A 21,257-nucleotide genomic window follows, 5' to 3' on the forward strand; every position below is an offset into this window, starting at 1 on the left:
CAGGGCATAGAGCAGAACATGTCCCACATGGCGGAAATGCCCCCAGCACCAAAGAGCGATACGGAGAAGCCGCAGCTGGCAGGCTGGAGTAAGCCTGACCCCCAGCATCCTGGCCAGCAACACCACCTCTCGGAGTAATCCCAAACTCCATTAGTTCAGCCATATTGAGGCCTAATAACAGGCGAGCGATCCACTGCAGCTGTGCATCAATATAGTAAAGCTCAAAGTCTGGTACTTCAAGTCCACCTCTGGCCGTCAGTCTCTGGAGTGAATGTACCGACACGGAGGTGGGCTGCCCATCCCAAATCAGCTCCCAAATCAAGCAATTAAGCGATCTGAACCATGCCCTTGATATCCAGATTGGTAGGTTTATAAAATAGTAAAGAACACTGGGCAGAAGGACCATTTTAGTCAACACTATGCAGGCCTAGGTTCTCCGTCCTTTAAAATGCCATGGTGCTTCAGAGACCACACATTACTACTCCGAGGTTGCCCTCTCTGATGTTGTTGTCAGCATGGTATATTCTGATCCCCAAGTACTTGAGGACTCTAGGCTCCAACTGGACCAAAATGTATTATTTGCTAGTTATTTTGTTATCGATACAGTTTAATGATTTCTTTTAGAATCCTTGTGGTGGTTGTCCCCCCACAAACAGTGCCCAATATGTTAAGATATCTGTGATCATCAGGCAAGCCGGTGAACAAGGAGACACCCCCCACCTTATATCAGGGGTAAAAGAGGGCCTTAATAGAACAAGGCTAGAAATTGATCATAACACCACCTAGGCAAGTGCCTTACAAAATGGAACCTACCTCATTAATACAATATGACCTCCGAATCCAAACCTCCCTTTGTAGACTCTTCTTTTTCCCTCCCTATATCCTCCTACCCCCTCAGACCCAAAAGCTGTCATACTCATGCACCCGCTGATGTAATTATTCGCTGCCTGTCCCCTTCGCCCAATCCATCGCCTTGCTCCCTGACCATAGCCCCCCTCACTGTGCTATGGTCAACCACCCTGAGAGCTCACCCATCACCAGGAATTGTCCTGTTGACACTACCAACCAGATAAATTCAAAGGCATTTTCCTGCCCCACCAAAACCAAAACTGCTCTGTCAGTACATCCAAAACAAAATAGAGAACCTCAAACCCACAGCTTTTCGCCCAACAATTGAGCTACCAATAGCCTCAACTCCATTAGATAGGACTCCATACCCAAAAATTATAAATGAACACCATCTTGCTATAAAAGCGACGCATCTTCTTGCACAATCTCCTCATGTTAAAGAACTGAGGTCCCCACCGAATGACAAAAAGCTCTCACCTCTCGATTCACCTTCCTTTGCTGTTTCTCAATTGCACTTGGTTTCCGCGCACATCTCAATACTCTCCTCTGAATTCAGTTGGACCCTAAAATATGGGTGGCTGATCAAGGGCCTGATTTAGATCTTGGTGGACAAGTTACTCCATCACAACTGTGACAGATGTCCCGTCTGGTGAAATATAAATCCCATAGAATATAATGTGATTTATATTTCAGCAGACAGCATAGCCGTCACTATTGTGACAGTGTAACCCGTCCACCAAGTTCTAAATCAACTCTCCTTAATGCGGGTAAGATCTAATTTAATCGCTTTTATAAACAGATACCAGATATCTGCACTAGATCAAAATGTAAAACTAATAAATCCGGGCATGCACTCAGCTCACCCCCTCGCATACCGTTCTTTCCCAACCATGAAACCATCACCCTGACTTCATCAAGTCCGAGCTGCCTTCCATATGTCCTTTTCTCTGCTTGCTTGGCAGCTCAATAAACAATTGAATGTCCTACTATCCATACGACTGTAAGGTTGCTGAGACGACCTGTGAAAAGAAAATAACAAATTAACAAGAAACAAAAAAAATCCAAAAAGACAAAAACCTAAAAACTAATTTATACATCCTTACTACCAGGATTTGGGCGATTCTTCAGAGGGCCCGATGGCCAACGTTTCTTTGGATCCTGTGAGTGTTTTTATCTGCAGTGATTGTTTTTATCTGCAGTTTACAGGGGACTAGTGCCATTACTCCAGGGGAGACTGAGGGTGCTTCTGGCCTCCACAAGGGTCCTGCTCTTCAGGAGTGTCGGGTTTTAGCCAAGGACGAGTGTAGTTCACTCAGTTGCAACTCTGTTGCCTCAGGGACAAAGTATCCCTCTTGTGCTTTGTGCTGGTGGGCAGAGTCCTGTTGTGACCAGCCTTCCTGGAGGTGTACACCTCTTGCATACATCATTTTCCACTGTGCCTGGGTGCAAGCACACCTGGGGTAATGGGAGGGCTGATTCCTACTCCGGGAGACAGCCACGTGTGCACATAAAGTAAAGTAAAGTCCACATTTGTAAAGCGCACAATCACCCGTAAGGGTCTCTAGGCGCTGGGGGCCGTCGGGAAGATTAAGCGAGCTATTGCCCAGAGTCACATGGTGCTGGGCTAACCTGCCGCCGGAGCCGGGGATCGAACCGTGGTCCCCAGATTCCAGCGTCAGTCGCCCTGGCCGCGGCGCCACACCAGATGTGGTGCAGAGTTTGAAGCACACTGCTCTAATGTGTCACTTCACTAGCCTGCTGGGGACCACCTTCCTGCACAGCCTTTGTTCCTGACTCCTGAGAGTTATCACACTGCCTGACAAGAGGTCAGAATGCTGTCTTGGTGACAGCAGGTGCTAGAAAATGGGCTGGTCATCCAGGGCACACTGAAGCTGAGGCAACCAGGTGTGTAACCTCTAAGATGGCACCTGGGTGCATACCAGCCTTCCCTCGACACCAGTTTAAAGTCAGAGGAGAGAGAGCACATTGTTTAAGAACAAACTCAGCATATTTAGGTGGTACCATAATGGAATCGCAACGATTCAAGCGTTGACCGCTTGACCTACCGCGCACTGTTGCACTTCCAGCTGGAGTGCACTTCTTTTAGTAAAGTACTTATGATTCAATTTCATTAAACAATATTGAAGATAGATATTCAACAAACCATCATCATATGGTGACTTTCATGGTTATTTACTTTGCATACTTAGAAATTCAACTTTCAGTAAAACAATTATCAGTTTCATTGAGTTACATCGTGGACTTTTCATATTTTGTGATTATAACATTCATATCAGAATCAGTTTACAATCAGTTTACAATGCCCGCCCTATGCATTTCGGGCCACCTGGCCCTTCTTCAGGGGCTGTATCTAAAAGAAAAATAAGAATAAACTTTGTTGTGGATTGCGGTCCTTCATTCATGCAGAGTGAGCAATCTTACTAAAATTACCACTTTCAATCTGTGCATAATTCCTTTAAAGCATATGGTACAGAAAACACTAAGAATATCATGACAACCTTGTTATGAGTCTAATGAACCGTGTGTTTGATATATGTGAAAATTAGAGTGAAGAGTAAAGGGTTACAGGGTAAACGAAAATGAAAAAAAGTCAAGAGAAAGAGTGGGAGGTCAAGAAAAAAACCTTAAGTGTTCCGCTACATCGCTTCGATGCCTTAATGCCTGTTGTCGATAAATATGCACCCATGTGTAGCACTCGTGATAAAATATGTAACTGTTTTCTTCTGTACTGACCTTACTGTCAGGGTTAATCATACCATAATGGAGCCAGCAACCCAGGTCTGCCAGGTTGCTAGACCCATGTTATCCTACGAATCACCTATCACTTATGGTGTACTTTAATGGAAAAGACACTATAGAGACATATAAGCTTGAACTTACATGTCTAAACTCTTTATATACTGCACCCTACCTCCTGGGCACATGAGGTCTTCTCTAGGGATAACTGACATATACTAAAAGCAGGGGAAATTTAACTGTGCCACACATGGTGAGAGCACAGTCGGGTTTGACCAGTTTGCACTGCTCCTGCAGTCTGCAATGGCAGGCCTGCTGTCAGTAGTTTGCTTTGGTCACCCAGGGTGGCATAAAACCGTGCTGCAGCCCTGGGGATGCCTTTACCACCTATGACATGAGTGCCCCTTGTACCATATACTATGAACTTATAAGGGGGTAAAGTATTTGTCAATTGAGACTGCCAATTCACACATAAAGGTTTTAGGGAAAGAGTACTGGCACTGGGGCCTTGTTAGTAGGCTTCAGAGAGCACTGCTAGAGTCGAAATCCAGCATCCAGTAGTCCAAATAGGGGCAAAAAGTGAGGGGATATGTGCAAAAAGCCGTTTTCTTACACTCTTCCCTAATCAAATCCTTCTGATCCTCTTCCTGTAGCACTTTAATTGCTTCAACTATCCTGTTTATTTTTTACATAACTACGAAACCTAATTCACCTGCCTAAAGTCTGCACAGCCCAAAAAGTATATTATAGAATTCCTTAGCCTACCTGGCTGGATAAAATTGCCTCACTCACTGGACCCTAGTTGTGACAATGGCCAAAGAAGCTATCCCACACCCCATGGCCACCTAAAATCTTTCTCTAGCCCCGTCCCCGCAAAGGCCATTAATGACGGCATGTAGTGCCCAGGACAGCACCACTTGCCTGAAATGCCCTGGGGGGGGGCACCATGTTCCTGGCTCCCCCTTGGCCCCCATTACAGAATAAATCTCTTGCACTCATCTTGTGTAAACATCTGTGTAACACAAATCCTGTTCAGATTATTCTAGGGTCTTGCTTTACTGAGGAAGTGCACAGGTGGAAAATTCAAAATTAAACTTTCACCTGCTCAATAGAAATATTACCACCCTGTGCATTCTTAAATTATAAAGATAATTGTGCATATGTAGGTAATGAACGTTTACAAAGGTAGCGTGCATGCTGGCTTGGCCCATTAATAAAAATTAAGCACAACCATACTCACATCAAGTTGCAAATGTGCAGCCTCAACTTTTGATCCTATACCTTTTAAGACTGACCAAAATGGCCTTAGAGTACTGAATTAAAATCTCAAAGAGTCATTTCAGATCCATTTGTGCTCTGTAGTCATTTCAAGTTGCCACATGGTCGGTAAACCAACATGTAGAGAGAATGCTATATTTTTTTTTCTGAAATCACAAGCATTTTACATAGAGTAAGTGTACACCCTGAGAATGGCTATGTAACTGACTTCATCCTGCTATCACCTAAGCGTAATCAGATTCACCCCACATTAACTGGGAAAACTCCGGGTGGGTGTTTAAACCTGATATCACTCTTCCAACAGGCAATGTTTCCAGGTTACCTTTTGACTCACACTATTCCATGGATGCTCACTTCATACAATCTGCACGTTTAGTGTAATTCACCCTTTATTTCCTCAAGAGATTTAAGCATGTTCCCTAATCTTGCAGAGTTCCATTCAGCTATGCACTAGTAGCCTCCTGTGTAACTTATGAAACGCTGTGTTCAGTAGGCTACTCAGTCTAATTGTCTTCTCCTGAGACCAGTCTGCTGTCAGAATTATGACTCAGACAATTACATTTGACCATATTTTGCCAACTCTAAAGACCACCATTAACTTCTTCTTCAAGCTGGATTAAATTCAAGGGGCAGGCCTGGCCTCTCTTTGCCATTTTATCTCTCACACCGTCTTCCAACAGCTGAAAGCTCACAACACCCATGATGTAAAGGCTGGTTTCACCATTATATTCCCAAATTTAAAACCAAACAAGTTTGTGACTAGTGCTGTTGAGGCTTAGAAACAGTTATCTGGAGCTCTCTGTCTGTAAATTTGCAAACTTAATGAAGAGCAATGTTCTGGAAATTCCAAATAATGATCAGTTCTACAACTAACTGGTACAGAAGACAACTTTTGGTCTGAACATACACGCATCTCTTGTGGTACAATCATAAAGGTATACAATTGTGGCCCCGCCTCAACGCTACTGAGATACAGTGAGGGATAGTCTTCATGTAGCAACGGGGACTCAAGGGGTGAGATCAGTCAGAACACTGGTACGTAATATATGGGGTGATGAGGATCTGTCAAAATATACCAAATTGCTGGTTGTGTTGGGGCTCACGGTGGCGAAAAGAATTATAGTAAGAAGCTGGGTAGCAAGGGACCCACCTGAATTATGGTCCTGGAAAGAAGGTGAGGATTGGTGCATGCTTGCGAAGAATCAGGTTTATAAAGGAAGTGGAATCCACAAAAAGCGGGAAAAGGTCTGAAAAACCGGAAACAATACAGGAGCATGAGTGTGAACCAATTGCTTGGGGAAGAAGGCAGTACTACCCAGGAAGGAAGCGGGTGAGTGAGTGAGAAGGGGAAGGGAAGCGAGGAGAGCTTACAAGAAATATAGTGCAAAAAGGACTGAATATGCAAAGATATCATAACCTGTCAAACATCAAGGTAAAAGTGGTAATGTGTGGTTTCTTTCTTGCAAACTTGAATAAACTCATTTAAAAAAAAGACTGTTCATAGGCACTGTTCTTTCCTTTCCTATGCACCACCATCCATCAATAACTTCACCCAACCCTCTCTCGTTTTTAAAATAAATTACAGTTTATTTTAGGCTGCTTTTTCTACTCTCCAATATTTAGGTACTTGTCTAAAGTGTCTGACAGACACTGGGGTGAGCTGGTGATATAGAAAACGAATTAGTACAAATAAAATAAAATTTAAAAAAGTCAAGTCTCTTTCACCCCGCTTTTCTTTCTCATTATCCTTAAACTCAGCATCCTATCTGGTGCTTTCCAAATGTAAACAATTTTTAACTCAAAGATTTTCACTGAAGGTTTTGAACTAAGAGTATTTGAAGTCAAAACTTTGAAACTTTCACTCTAGATGCATAAGCTTATAGTACTTTTTGCGGCTGACGGACTGTTGCTTTCTATGAGCTGTAAGTGACAGGGAATTTAGGTAGGAGGAAAAAACTGTCATTCCGAAATCCTGTCTAAAACTCAATGTCCCTCAGATCATCACAGGGCGTTAAAATACAACTGAATAACCAGATCAAACTTTACCTCCAAAAGGGTGAGAAAGCCGCAAAAATAGTTCACAGGACAGCTGTGGCTAGAGCAACAACTTCCATTCAGGTCATTTCGGACACTGTTGCCAGTCCAGGACTTTTGTGTGCAAGCCTAATGCATTTTGGGTGTTGTAGTCTTGGCCTGCTTCTGCTAAACCAATTCATTAACTCACCTGAACCCAATGATCTGTAGGTGAAAAGTTCAAGACTGGTGAGAGCGTGCGTAATGACCTGGAGTGAGGTGGTCACCTTAGTTGTGGCCAGCTGAGGACCGTCACAGCAGGGGGGGCTAAGGTTATAGGTCCTCATCGTAAATCAATCCATGTGGGTAATGAAAACGACGGTATTTATACCTCTCACTGGGGATAGGTTTTATTTTTAGCAAAAGTTTAGATTCTTTCCTTGTAAAACACACACACCCTCATATACAGAACAGGGGCACTGTTAACTGCAAGTCGATTCAACAACAGTATCACTTTCAAAGTCTGCAAGTCCCACATTATATTATTTAGCTGAATACCGCACATGGTATTTAATGTTTTCGGTTTATGTCATTAAAGAAAAGTGCAGTTCTGAAATGAGGCCTCCGTCCGGCTCCTCCGCTGGCAGCCTGTTCTAGATGAATTTAGGGCTGAAGGGAACCTGTCACGAGCGCCCGAGAACAGCATATGGCGTCTCTTGTTTCAAAGACGCATTTTTTTATTCTTTCAAATGTATTTATGTACACAGCTGCTAAATATTAACAGCCACAGAGCTAAAACATTGCAGATTGCATGTAAAATCTGATAGGACGACCGGTCCTCGCCAGTGATTCCTAAAATACAGCCAAGGGAAAGCGAGAGACCGCACGGGTCCCCACAGTCATGTTTTTGTGACCCCCAAATATCGTGTGACAAAACAGGGCTTAGAATCCGAGACTAATGTGATCCTTCGTTGGAGACCTGGTGTCTGGCCCTTGGGGAAAATGTGGTGTTTATCTGTGGTGTGTGAGGGAGGCAGCCCACATCTCAATAACAGTGTGGCGTATGGGCATGTGGGAGACCGCATTTCAGTCTGCAGTCTGCCCGGGGCAGGGGAGGAGTAACTCTCTGAGTGACAGCTCGGCGGGCTTCCCTCCCGTGCTTTACCTCAAGCTTGCAAAGTTAGTCCGCAGCCGTTTCCAATAGAGCCCTGTTGCTCATCTGAGGTTAGCGGTAATCTCGGAGGCATGTCGCCCTTGTAGTGGGAGACATGGTTATCTTGCGTGTGGGTGGTTCTGCAGCCTCCCCTATGACTTGTATTAACCAAGCTTCACATGTTGTGGGTCTCGCTGTAAAATGTGATGACACGTACGAGTCGCCCAGCTCCAATCAAGAATGGAACCGCTGACGGGGGCTTGCAGATCTTTGCCTTATGCTATGGGAGTTCCGAACAGGGGCAGTTCGACCCCACAAAGAGTGTTGAGGGCCCTAAATGCAAATTACCAGATGCAGCAAATTACCATCTGACAGGGGAATGTCCGAAGATATATGATTACTAGAGATTGATGGTAGATACTAGACATATAGCATGGAGCTGGCATTAAAGCCACACACACGCATTGTGGTCATAGGGCCCAGCCCAACTGAAAACAAGATAAAATGAAGATTCTGGGCTTAATTCATAAGGCCCAACTTAGGGTTTTAAGTGGGATGAAAAACTGGGGGTCTCTCAAAGGGGCGTGGCCAATGTAATTAAGGGCATAGCTTAAAACGCATAAGCTAAAAATCCGTCCTTAGCATAGTGTGTTGCCCGAATTCTATTTTGCTGTTTCTGTCATTGCACACAAATATATGACACAACAAGTTATGATCATACCTACAACAAGTCAGGACTATTGGCTTTGTCAATGGTTGCCAGTTGCATAAGATAAATAAGCAGCAACTATGGCTTGTATATAATATTAAAAATGCTTCCACTTAAAGCCCTGGTGACACCAGGACAATGGTGCTGCTCCTGAGTTTCAAAAGAGAAGGGAAATCCAGATAGAAAAAGACTCTCTTTAAAGGATTTCCCTTCCCCTACAACGCTTAGCTGGCATGACTTCATGCCGTAACTTCTCCACTAGTGAAAAGTGAGCAGTGTGAGCAGCGACATCGATAGGCTTGCTGTCACTGCAGTGCAGAAAAAACAGACCCCGATGGAGACCCGGTTTGAGGCCCCCTTTCAGAAACTGATGGTGCTCAGCCCCGGTGAGACCCGGTCCACTTAAAGCCCTGGCCCTACCGACACTATTGTGCCACGGGAACGTCACTTTTTTGACGTTCCGGTTGCCACTGGCATATTTATAAGGCCACGTAAAGCCATGTTACGTGGCATTTCAGGGCCTTATAAATATGTGCCCCTTTCATGCAGAAAACTGAATGAAAGGGGCATTCCATGGGTGTTGCTGGGGGCGTTCCCAGCAACACCCATGGCTTTTTGACACTGCCCAGATTCTGCCGCACACATAGAAAGAGGAAAAAATCCTCTTGTAATTGTACAAAAATAATCAACCCCTAAAACAGGCATGGTGCAAAGGTGCCTGATGTGGCACACGGCAGCCCACTGTGCACTGGCGTCGGGGGAAAGGACAGGAATGCGCCATATCTAATAGATACAGCGCATTCCTGCCCTTTACCTTTGCCATAGGGCAGCGCAGCAGAAAGGCCTGCTGCATTGCCCCACGGCAAAAAACCCATAAATGAGTCTCTCTATGTCTTACACTCCTTTTGGCCTAAAGGGATTTGGCTATATATTGGCTGAACGCCCAAACTCCCAATGCTGGGGACTCAGTGAGAGATGTGGAGGAATGGGTCTTGGCAGAGGAAACAAGAAGGAAATTAACAAGAAGAGAGACAAACTGCCGGAGGACTAGGAGACACAGCATGAGCTAACTCGGAATTTGAAACACCCTCCAGATAAATCAATCACAATCATCCAGGGGAATTGTAAGCGCTCTACTCACCCGTGAGGGTCTCAAGGAATGGGGGGGGGGGGGTGTTGTGCAGATCTGTTCAGTCGAAGAGCCAGGTCCTGAGCGTCTTCTTGAAGATGTTCAGGGTGGGGTGCGCCTGGTGTCGATCGGAAGCTGGTTCCAGGACTTGGCTGCGATGTAGGAGAAGGTTGTTCCGCCTGTTCTGGCTCTGCGGATGCAAGGGGTTTCGGCGAGGTCAGCGGATCAGAGGTTTCTCTTGGGCACGGGGAGTGAGATTCTCTTGTTGAGGTATTGGGAGCCGGTTTTGTGGAGGTATTTGTAGGCGTGGGTGAGTATCTTGATGGTAATTCTCTTCTCAACGGGGAGCCAGTGTAGGTTCTGCAGATGTTGGGTGATGTGTCCAGATGAGCGCCCCCCATGAATAAGTAAAGAGATATATTTCTGAGGCAAAAATAGAAAAAAATTATTACACAGAGATGAAACTCTTAACATAAATACTGTTATAGACAAGTAAAATGAAGTAGCCAGATTTATAAAGTTCACCTTTATGTATCTATTGAAAAAAAGTGTTGATTTTGTTGGCATGTGGGATAATGTTGAATCCATTAATGAGAAAAGTAAAATTGAATGAATACATTAAAAAAGGTAAACGGGAAGGGAGTCTATCCCAAGGAAGTCTATCTCAATAGGAAAACCTGTTAGATATCCCACAGATCCGCTTTGCCAAAATATTTTGGTGAAGTATCACCAGCCGTGGCTCATCCAGGTAAGATCGGTGGGGTTGTGGGATTTCGACAGATGACGACAAGGAAAAATTACTTATTTATTTAATTTTACGGCACGAGCCATGGCTGAGTATCATTACATCCCCACCTAAAGATTTTGGTCTCATGAGGGACCCATAAGTAGTGGCAAGCATAGGGATGCATACGGAAGAGCAACAAAGATCTTAAACTTAAGGGGACTGTGTAACGCTGACTAAGACAGGGGCACTTAAGTAGTCAGGGATATGGGCAATGCTTCATTTGTAATAGAATAAGTGCCGGTGCCCCAAGCTCTGCTCAGAAGCCTGCAGTTGGTGCTATTAAATGTCAGCGCACAGAATACTAATGTGTGTAGTCTTAAATATACCCCAGGCATCTTTAATCGCTGCCAGACTCTCCAGGCCCTTAATCTCACTCATACAAGTTCCACGTTTCTCTTCCGCTGTCTTTCAGCGCTGTGTGTGTTTCCCTCTCCTTCTCTTGGGAAATATCTGGTGATAGCCAGTGCCCAAAAATAAGTGCGGTGGCCGGCACCTGCAATCACCGGCTCAAAATAAGCACTGAATATGGGAGAACAGGCCATGAACATGTACAAATTAAAAAGAACACTCAAAAGATGTGATAGCCATCTCAACATAGGAGGAGAAAAAGGGCCCTGAAGTGCTGAAAGAGGTGGTAAAGGGCTTGGTTACAGGCCTGGTCAGATTTTTCTGTTGTTACTGTCTGGGTGCCTTGGTTAATCGAGAGTACCTGTGAGTTCACACCTCAGATCACTGCAGAGTGCATACCTGATTGCTAAGTTCAGCGACAGTCTGAAGCAACCTTTAGCTTTTGACATGTGTGCACACACACTGGTTGTCAGACTGAGTGCACAAATGTACTGGAAAAGGATTATCTCTGGCTGAAAGCCACTCCCAGAGTCTCATTCACTTTGACTTACATGATGGTGTGATGCTTAGGGTTTCCAGGACAGTAGCATAAAGTGACCAAGGTTAAGGAAACCCTCAGCGTTGCCTAGGAGATTGAGGCATGGGGCCTGAGGTGGTGTGTTTCAACTGAACTGTGAGTATGTTTTGCCTGCACACAGCTCAGGTCAAAACTAGGGTGTTTCTGACCCTTCGTTAACCTATGATCAGCTCTCTTGTCAGATTACTAGAGCTCTATATCGGGTGGCCTCGCTTTCTGCTAGCATAACATGCAAGCTCAAAACTCAGTCGTCACGGTAGGGTCCTTAACTCCATAGACCTGAGCACATTTAAGGACAAGAACATAATTGGAGGGACTATATGTCCCCTGACAACTGGTAGTGATACATTCTAGCTTCAAGCCAATATAATGCAGCAATTCATCAAGCCAGAGTCGCCCACTATTTGAATCACATTAGCACTGCATTAAACACTACCAAAATAGCTTGCAAACTAGACAGAGAGCTGTCTCAACCCCCACGGATGCCATCTGCAACCCTAGTTTCCATTGCTTTGTGTGAACAACTGGAAGACTCTTTGTCTTCCAAAATTGAAGCCATCTATACCTCAATTCCACCTTCTGAAGACCTAAATGACTTAAGTAATATCCTGTGCCCCATTGTGTGAACACTATCATTATTTGCTCTTGTGAGTATTGACTCTAAATTAGTTAACATATCTACTATTACATTTGGTTCCCCTTGACCCATGCTCACCTAGACTCTTTCAGACTTTCAAGAATATTTGTTCTCTGGCTTTTTGAATATTTAGATCTCTTCTCTCAGCTCAAGCTTAATTCTATCTCTAGCCAACTGAACCATTGGACTTCACTGCTAAAGAAGCTGAATGCTGACCCTCAATGTTTTCCCATTTTTGTCCAATTTCACTTTCCCCCTATCTCTCCCAAATAACAAAATCTACAGTAAAGGAACCTCTCTCTTCCTTTTGTGAAAATAATTGACTTATAGCCAAGGCACAAGTTACTTTCAGACCCAATCATGTTACTGAATCTGACCTACTTGCTGCTTTTGATTGTCACTGCAGGTTGCTTGACAGAGGTGAGTCACGAATAATAGTTCTCCTCAACCTCTCTGCTGCATTTGATACTGTCTTTCACCTCCGAAGCTCAAGCGTCTTTGGAAGGCGAGGATGGGAAGCAGTATGTTGAATTGGCTTACTTCTTTCTTTAGTGGCGTTCCCACCCTTTTGATCTTTCAACGCTGCACCTTATGGTGCACTGCAGGGCTAAGCCCTGAACCCAAACAGATTTACTCTCTACCTTGCTCTTCTTTTTAACTTTGGGAAGTCTTCTAACACTAACACCTCTGTGATTGTCTCAAATAATGTCTCTCGGACATTCATTTGTGAATGGGAACGAATTAATTGAAGTTTAATGATAATAAAAACCAAGATCATTTTTTGGGGTAATTTATCGCCCAGCATCCGGGCTCGGCGGTATTCCTGCTTGAATTTTACTCGCCCACTCCTATCACCCAAGCACATAAATGGGAATTATTTTTGACCAGCAACTCTCCTTCCGACAACATACATTGCCAAACTTCCGTCTTCCTGCTTTTTGAATTTGCACACTTTAAGGAAGATACTACCTTGCCTTCTATCATGCTGCAAACATGTAGTCCTGGCACTCATCTTCTCAAGACTTGACTACTGTAATGCTCTGCTCCTTGGACTTCAATTATATCTGAACAATGTGCTCCAGTATATTCAACAAAGTATGGCAATTTGCCTAATTCTTGGGGCCCGATGTAGGTGGCCATTACCGGTCGGTAACGGCCGAATTCGGCCGTTACGACCGGTAAATGGGTCATTGAGATGTAGGGGACCTTTTTTACAGAATTGGTAAATTTACCGGATCGGTAAATTTACCGATTCTGTAAAATACCGAATCGGTAATTTTACCGATTCGGTAAATCTCACATGTAGGTGGCACTGCAAACAGTGCCACAGGCCTTTAGGAGTTGGTATTTTACCACCCAATCCAATTGGGTGGTAAAAACCCAAATCCAGGTATGCATACATCTGCCCTCCTCTTTTTTACCACTTCTTAAATACCGATTCGGTATGAATCGGTATTTAAGAAGTGGTAAAAAAGATTTACCTACATCGGGCCCTTGGTCTCTTTCACCCGAATACACCACCGTATATCTGGTTTCTCTACGTTCGCTTCTTATATACAAGCTTATTGTCATCAAGACCTTGTGTGAATGTCACAAAGCTTACTATCGTAAGGACCCTTTGCTCATTTGAGAATGCCTGAACCGTTATGCATCATCTAGTACAATTTGATCATCTAATGTTAAACTTTTTTTTTAATAATTTCGTATACAAAAGGCTCACACAGTTTTCTTTCAGCATTCTCACCCCAACATTTGGGTTTCTCTTCCTCTGTTCATCTGAAAAATTGCTTCCGATTGTGCTGTTTGGAAAACTTTCTAAACATGGTTATTCACCACCTATACCTCTTGGTAAATGTCAACGCTGCTGTAGTTTGGAAAAATAAATGCTGGGATATGGCTGTGAGGTGACTGCTGCTTTATATCAAACTGCATAAATCATTAATTCAGACAGGATTTATTCAAATATTAATTGAAACAGGAGGAGCCATTTCACAACCAAGTATCCTCAAATCTACATGGTGGGAAATCTGAGGAAGAAGTGGCGGGCACATCATTTGGAAGAAGGAAATAGTTCAACAGATACCTTCTTGTTTCACCATCTAGGTCGATCGGCATAGAGATATGATACCAAGGGTGAGCTATGATACCAACCCCAAATGCAGCCTGTTTGCACAAATTCCACACCAATATGTCTGCTACTGACCCCTTTTTTCCTAATAAAAGTAATGAATCATAAAGAAAGGACAAAGATTGAGCTAGAGAAAAGGGATGGAAAGGGGTCATGAATAAGTTCTACAAGCATTCTTGCAATGGTACGGTTCCAAACAAGAGGGTTTCAGCTTCTACCACACAAGCACGTCATTCTCTATGCATCCTAGCTGGCCAATCAAATCAGTTTTGAGTGTCACGCACTGGCAGTTTTCCCTTCCGTAGTTGGTTGAAGAAACTTCATCCACTTTTAACAAGAATTAGCAAACTTTCTATAAGTATAAAAATCTACTAGCCTGTGAATATGCGCATGGTTGCATAGCCAACCTAGTGATTACTTTGGATTCATGCACAACACTTTTATGCTGTGCCGCAGCACAAAACCAGGCACCAAGGCACGCTTACAGGGTAAAACATGACACATGGGGGATCACTTAGTTGCCTATGAAACATAGTTGTAGAGTTATAGGCCTTTTGATGCTAGATTTATGGGACTGCCGGGCTGCGGGGGACATTGTTTCTAGCAATTCGTTCAAACAGTTTGAGTGGCACATAATGTAATTTGCACCTTCATATTAAAATGCACATCCTAAATATGGTTATTGACTTGTGTGGAATCCATTTTGATTAAGGTCCCATTTTGTGACACTCAATGAGGGCAAGCCTGCAGAATGTGCACACACCCGTTGGTCCTTAGGCGAACTTGACCTGAATGTAACACTTCTGATAACCGTAAGGTCTTGAGAAATGAGGATGTCATAAAAATACATCTCTTTAATGATGCTTTGCTTTAATTTGCTGATTTTATAAATCAATGTCCATCTATAGCTAAAGATAGTATTCTGATTGATGATGGGATAAATGATTGGAAAACACCCACTGTTTGTCCAAGCAACTGACACTCATTGCTTGTGTATCACTTGTGCAATATGTGCAATGTGACTCTAATCTTCAAAACCCCATGTTAACCTCTGTAAATTGAGCAAGTCCGCATGCAGGTCCTAACATCTACATTTCGCAACATCATTCCTGCAGAAAAAGAGAAGTGAATTTAGTAGCATCCTGCGCAAGTGATGCCTGTCACCCCCAGCCATTCCAGCCTCACTACTACATTCAATCGTTGGGCACAGTCAGCAGTAGAAAGGAGGAGGTACACAAGAGAGAACAAAGCTATTCAAAGTGATGGTGGTAGAAAGACAAGATAATTTTGCTAAGACCTCGAGTTAAATAAGGACATTCATAAGATGCAATTCATGTGTTCTAAACATACTTGGGATATACACCTGTCAGATTTGTTTGCCTTTAGCCTCCATTTATTTACTCCTCATCAAACCAGTGTGTGAAACCTTGTGCATGGTATGTTTCACAGCACTGTCTCTTAAGACCAACAGGTTTGCATTTATAAAGATCTCAGGCCCAACTCCCCACTTACCTGGACTGGTCCTCTGCCCAGTCAAGGCCCTTTCGGACCCAACTCTGCGCTCCTCTGATCTCCTCTCTCTGCTCTTTCCCCTGTGCTTCATAAATCTTTTCTAGATTTCTTTCCCCTGTTTGCATTTTACTCTTGCCTCTTTGCTTCTTTGCTCATTTCCAGTTTTTTCCCTCTTTTTGACCATTTTGCCTTTCACTCATGCCTCTTTGCTTCTTTGCTCTTTGCCATCTTTTGCCTCTTTTTACCCTTTTTTGTCTTTCACTCTTGCCTCTTTTCTTACTTGCCCTTTCTCAGCTTTTGCCTCTTTTTGCCTTCACTTATGCCGCTTTACACCTCCAGTGACCTACACCTGGTCCTGCTACCTCTGCTCCTTATCTGTTCTCTTGATTGTTTTCCCACCTCCTTTTCCTACCGTCACTAGCTCCACCCACAAACTCCCCTGTGCACTGCTCCCGCATTCTCAAGAAGGACCAACAAGCAAGCCAGCTGGTACACTGAAGACCTCAGAGATTTAAAACGCCATAGCAAACAGCTAGAGAGGAGATGGAGACCCAGCACAAACTTCACTGATGGGACTGCTTACAAAACTGCACTTACCCACTACCACCATCAATTGCAGGAAACAATGAATAGAGCCCTCACAAGCAAAAATCAAAGTGAGCCAAACAGCACAGGGAACTTTTAAGGAATTTTCTAACCCCCAGCAAAAACAAACGTCACTCCTTCACAAGAACTCTGCGACAGCCTTGTTGACTTCCTCCACAACAAAATAGCCACGATCTACTGACACTTCAACCCTCAGCTCAAACTGTCTGACTTCATCAACCACCCCACCACCAGCACCAGCATGACAGTTGCCCAGCTAACCAACTGGAGCCAACTCCCCCACCAGGACCTCCATCATCAAGACAGTACACTCAGGGAACCTCACCGACCTGCTACCTCTGCTCCTTATCTGTTCTCTTGATTGTTTTCCCACCTCCTTTTCCTACCGTCACTAGCTCCACCCACAAACTCCCCTGTGCACTGCTCCCTCATTCTCAAGAAGGACCAACAAGCAAGCCAGCTGGTACACTGAAGACCTCAGAGAGTTAAAATGCCATAGCAAACAGCTAGAGAGGAGATGGAGACCCAGCACAAACTTCACTGATGGGACTGCTTACAAAACTGCACTTACCCACTACCACCATCAATTGCAGGAAACAATGAAAAGAGCCCTCACAAGCAAAAATCAAAGTGAGCCAAACAGCACAGGGAATTTTTAAGGAATTTTCTAACCCCCAGCAAAAACAAACGTCACTCCTTCACAAGAACTCTGCGACAGCCTTGTTGACTTCCTCCACAACAAAATAGCCATGATCTACTGACACTTCAACCCTCAGCTCAAACTGTCTAACTTCATCAACCACCCCACCACCAGCACCAGCATGACAGTTGCCCAGCAAACCAACTGGAGCCAACTCCCCCACCAGGACCTCCATCATCAAGACAGTACACTCAGGGAACCTCACCGACCCATGCCCCCACCACATCTAGGTGGGCCCAAAATCTGCCTCGAACTCACAACCATCCTCAATGCATCTATAGCAACCTCACTTTTCCCAGAAAATTTGAAACATCCAGAGGTCAGCGCCCTTTTACAGAAACCAGCAGCCTACCCAAGCTAACTCAAAAACAACAGTCCCATCTCACTATACTTTTATCGGCCAAAGTCATGGAGAAAGCAATCAACCAGCAACTCGCCAAACAACAGGAACCCCATCACCTCCTGGACAGCTCACACACTGTATTCCACAGCAACCACAGCACTGGAAAGGCCCTCATCGCAGCCATGGACAACATTTGTGTCATTCTTGACTGAGGTGAAACAGGTTTTTTTTGTAATGTTTTTATTTCATCATGTCAGCATGAGAAAACAACCACAGATGACATAGTCTGTACAATAATACATTTCTTACAGATTTCCACCTCTGCCCCGTAAACCACAGATAATATAGCATTTCACATAGCAAAACACAGCAAGGCAACAATTGTATGGCTTGTATGTTACTCGCCTCCTATAACCAGGACACCCACATCGTCCCGTCGCTGGGGCGCAGGCAGGGGGCTACTATTGTATACACAATCTATCCCTTCACAGAACTCCCCTGCATGTCAGACTTAGCCCTCTATAGCACCCTCTCACCTATTCCTCCCCATCACTCTCTCGCTGTGCCGCCAGATAATCAACCAGTGGTTGCCAGTAGTCTTTAGATCGTGATGTCTGGGGTAGCTCACTCTCGTACACTCCCATCGTTTATTTACAGTATACCATGTCTGTGAGCCAGTCTTTAAACCTAGGCGGTCTTTTACTTCCTCATTTCATTGCGACACGCCTTTTTGCCAGTAATAGCGCCATAGCAAGTAGTTTTCGCCTCCTAATCTGTTTAAGTCTGTAAGGGCCCAGCAGGCATAATAGTGGAGCGTTTGGGATGTGCTCTTTCAACATAAGGGACAGTGCAGTCGTCACCTCTTGCCAATACGCAGCTAGGGCAGGACAACTCTATGCCAGGTGTAAAAAATCGGCCCCAGGGGAACGGCATCTTTGGCACCTATCATCAGCTCTAAGGCCGTATTTATGCAATTTGACCGGAGTGTAGTAGGTTTGATGCATGAACTTGAAGTGGATGATGCGTAAATTACAATTAGATGTGAGTAGTGCAAGCTGTGCGGAGCTGTGGTTCCATTCTTCCTCCGAGATTGATGTGCCTGTCTGTTCAACCCATCGCTCCAGGGATCTATTTGCTACCTCCCTCTGTTCATGTTGAGATGCTGTATAAAGCTTGGTGACCAGGCCTACCCTCGATGAAGCTGTCATTAAAACTTGTAAAGCCTGTAATGTCGGTGGTACCTCCGGAAACGTGTCATGTAAGGCTTTTACGGCGGCCCTCAGTCTTTGATACGCAAATATTTTTAGCGGTGTCTGATGGGGTCAGAGCTCCAGGCAGTTTAGATTCATGAATTTATTTGGAGGGAATACCAAGCCCATTGTCTTAAGGCCCATGTCCGCAAGCTCCCCATACATTTTCTGTTCGCAGGTGACCGACAGTTTGGGGTGGTTCACCAATGGGAGGGCCGGCGCATACACAGGGAGCTTCCGTGCACGAGTTGCCAATGTATGCCACGCTTTAGACGTACATTTTACTGGATGTATCGAGTCGTTGGGGTAGCAGCCCACTGTCTCTACCATGTATTGCATCAGTTTGTTAGGGAGTACACTGTCGACCTCAACCGCTACGTGAGGTATATAGGCGTGTGGCTGAACCCAATAGTGTGCGTGTTGTGCCTGCGCGCAGTAATAATAAAGCTGGAAATCTGGCGCCGCAAATCCACCCATATGGTAAGGTTGTGCTAGTGTCCTCCACCCCACCCGCGGGTGTTTCCCTGCCCACGTGAGTCGTTGTAACAACGACCGCAGTTTGTCAAAAAACGCATTCGTGAGCCACACAGGGATGTTCCAGAATAGGTAAAACAAGGGGTTTTCCCACTGGGAAGTATTATAACCTGTTACTAGATCAGGATTCAAACTCACAACCATCAATCACAACATTCATTTTGTGGAACTGGAACACTTACCAAGAAGGAACATATACAAACAAAAATATAAAAAAGTTGCAATTTATTAAAAAGATATTGGTTACACAATTTATCGACAAAGATATCAGTTAAAAACATATAAAAGACAAAAATACCTCAAATCTATACAATTTATAAAAATACAATCAGAGCCACCTAACGTGGACGTGGAGAAATATCAGAAAGACAATACTATCTGTCTTATTCATTTCATTTCGGACACCTAGTTTGTCAACAATGGAAGGAATGTTGTTCCTTTGAACCAGGATTGTTGTTGGCAACGCCGAATATGAATTTAAATTATAGCGTCGACGCGTTTCGGAAGCTTCAACTTGATAACGGCTTCCTTCCTCAGGACCAATTTATATTTTTATTCTCCACAACGTGAACGAGTTACTCCTAATGCACAAAAATATACAATACAATGCAACTGTTATACTAACATGTGGTGTATCATGGATTACATTTTTTTATTTTCCGTTTTGTTTCCTATTCCACAAGATTTATTCAAACTCTGCCATTAGGTCTTAGCGAGAGGTTTTTAATAGAACCATAAATCCTGGCCCAACCATGTTCTGGACATTTGTTTCTCTCTTTTTTCTATATATATAAAAAAACTGGCAGTGCACTTGTTTATCAATACAACACATTAAAAATGTCTACATGGCCCTATATATAACATAGTGGTCTATTACCTTTACTATTGCAACAATACTCAAAATGTAACCTTCTGGTTGTGTTGTCCACCTGTTTTTGTCCCATACATAGCCACACACAAGTATCATTCATACCAATAAATTTGTATTGAGCACTGACCAGAGTGGTTCTGTTGCTCGTAGAAGGCTACCCAAGGTGTAGCTCCTTATAGCTTGTGAAGTCATCAAACTTTTTTTACTCCGATCTAGAATGTGGAGGAATATAACGTTTAGTGAGGCATGCCCAGATGTCAATGGTATTAAATTAGCTTCTTGGTGCACATTCTTTTTTTGTTACCTTAAATTTATTTTCAAATGCTTTTTAATTAGCAACTTCTCTGTTCGGAGAATAATTCAAAGACAGAACCGGCACAAACCTGCATAAATTGCAGAAAGAAGATTAGTGTATTATCCCCTCTAGTATTATTACGTTAGGGATCACTTGCATGGAAAGGCTCCTATGCATTCGTATCGAGATTTGCATTTACCTCTTTTCATCTGTGCCAACCAGCGTACTTGACTTGGCAGTTCCCCTCCGTTTGAAATCGTTTTATACTGCAAGACATATATTTTTTATATATTGTAAAATCAAATGTATGTTTCTAACCAGATCAAACCTCCTATGTCTAAGAATCATTATTCGTTCTTACCCAAAGGACAGGTCTTGTCTCCGTGGGTGGGGTTTCTGTTTTACAGCCGGGTAAGTTTTACTCGAGGCTGTATTGAAACAATATACAAAATGTGCCTATGATTAGATATAGTGCTATTTGGCGATCCTCGATTTGCTGGCTTTATCGACTACACCATAAGGGCTGATTTGAAACAAACACAGTTTTAAATTCATAGATTCCTTACCTAACGAACGGGTTTCCTCTCCGTGAGGGGGGATTCTGTTTGGCAGTCGGGTATTTTAACACGTGGCTGCAAACAAATGCAAAAGGTGCATATGCTAGCGTCAGTTAGCTGTTTTTAATCCTAATATAAGGAGAACGATTTTAACGAGCAGTCTAAACTGTTGCTGTCCCTATGTTGCCCCGGTTTCCTTTCTTACCTGTTGAACGCACACGGCG

This window comes from Lissotriton helveticus, chromosome 6 (assembly GCF_964261635.1).
Source record: "Lissotriton helveticus chromosome 6, aLisHel1.1, whole genome shotgun sequence".
Classification (NCBI taxonomy): domain Eukaryota; kingdom Metazoa; phylum Chordata; class Amphibia; order Caudata; family Salamandridae; genus Lissotriton; species Lissotriton helveticus.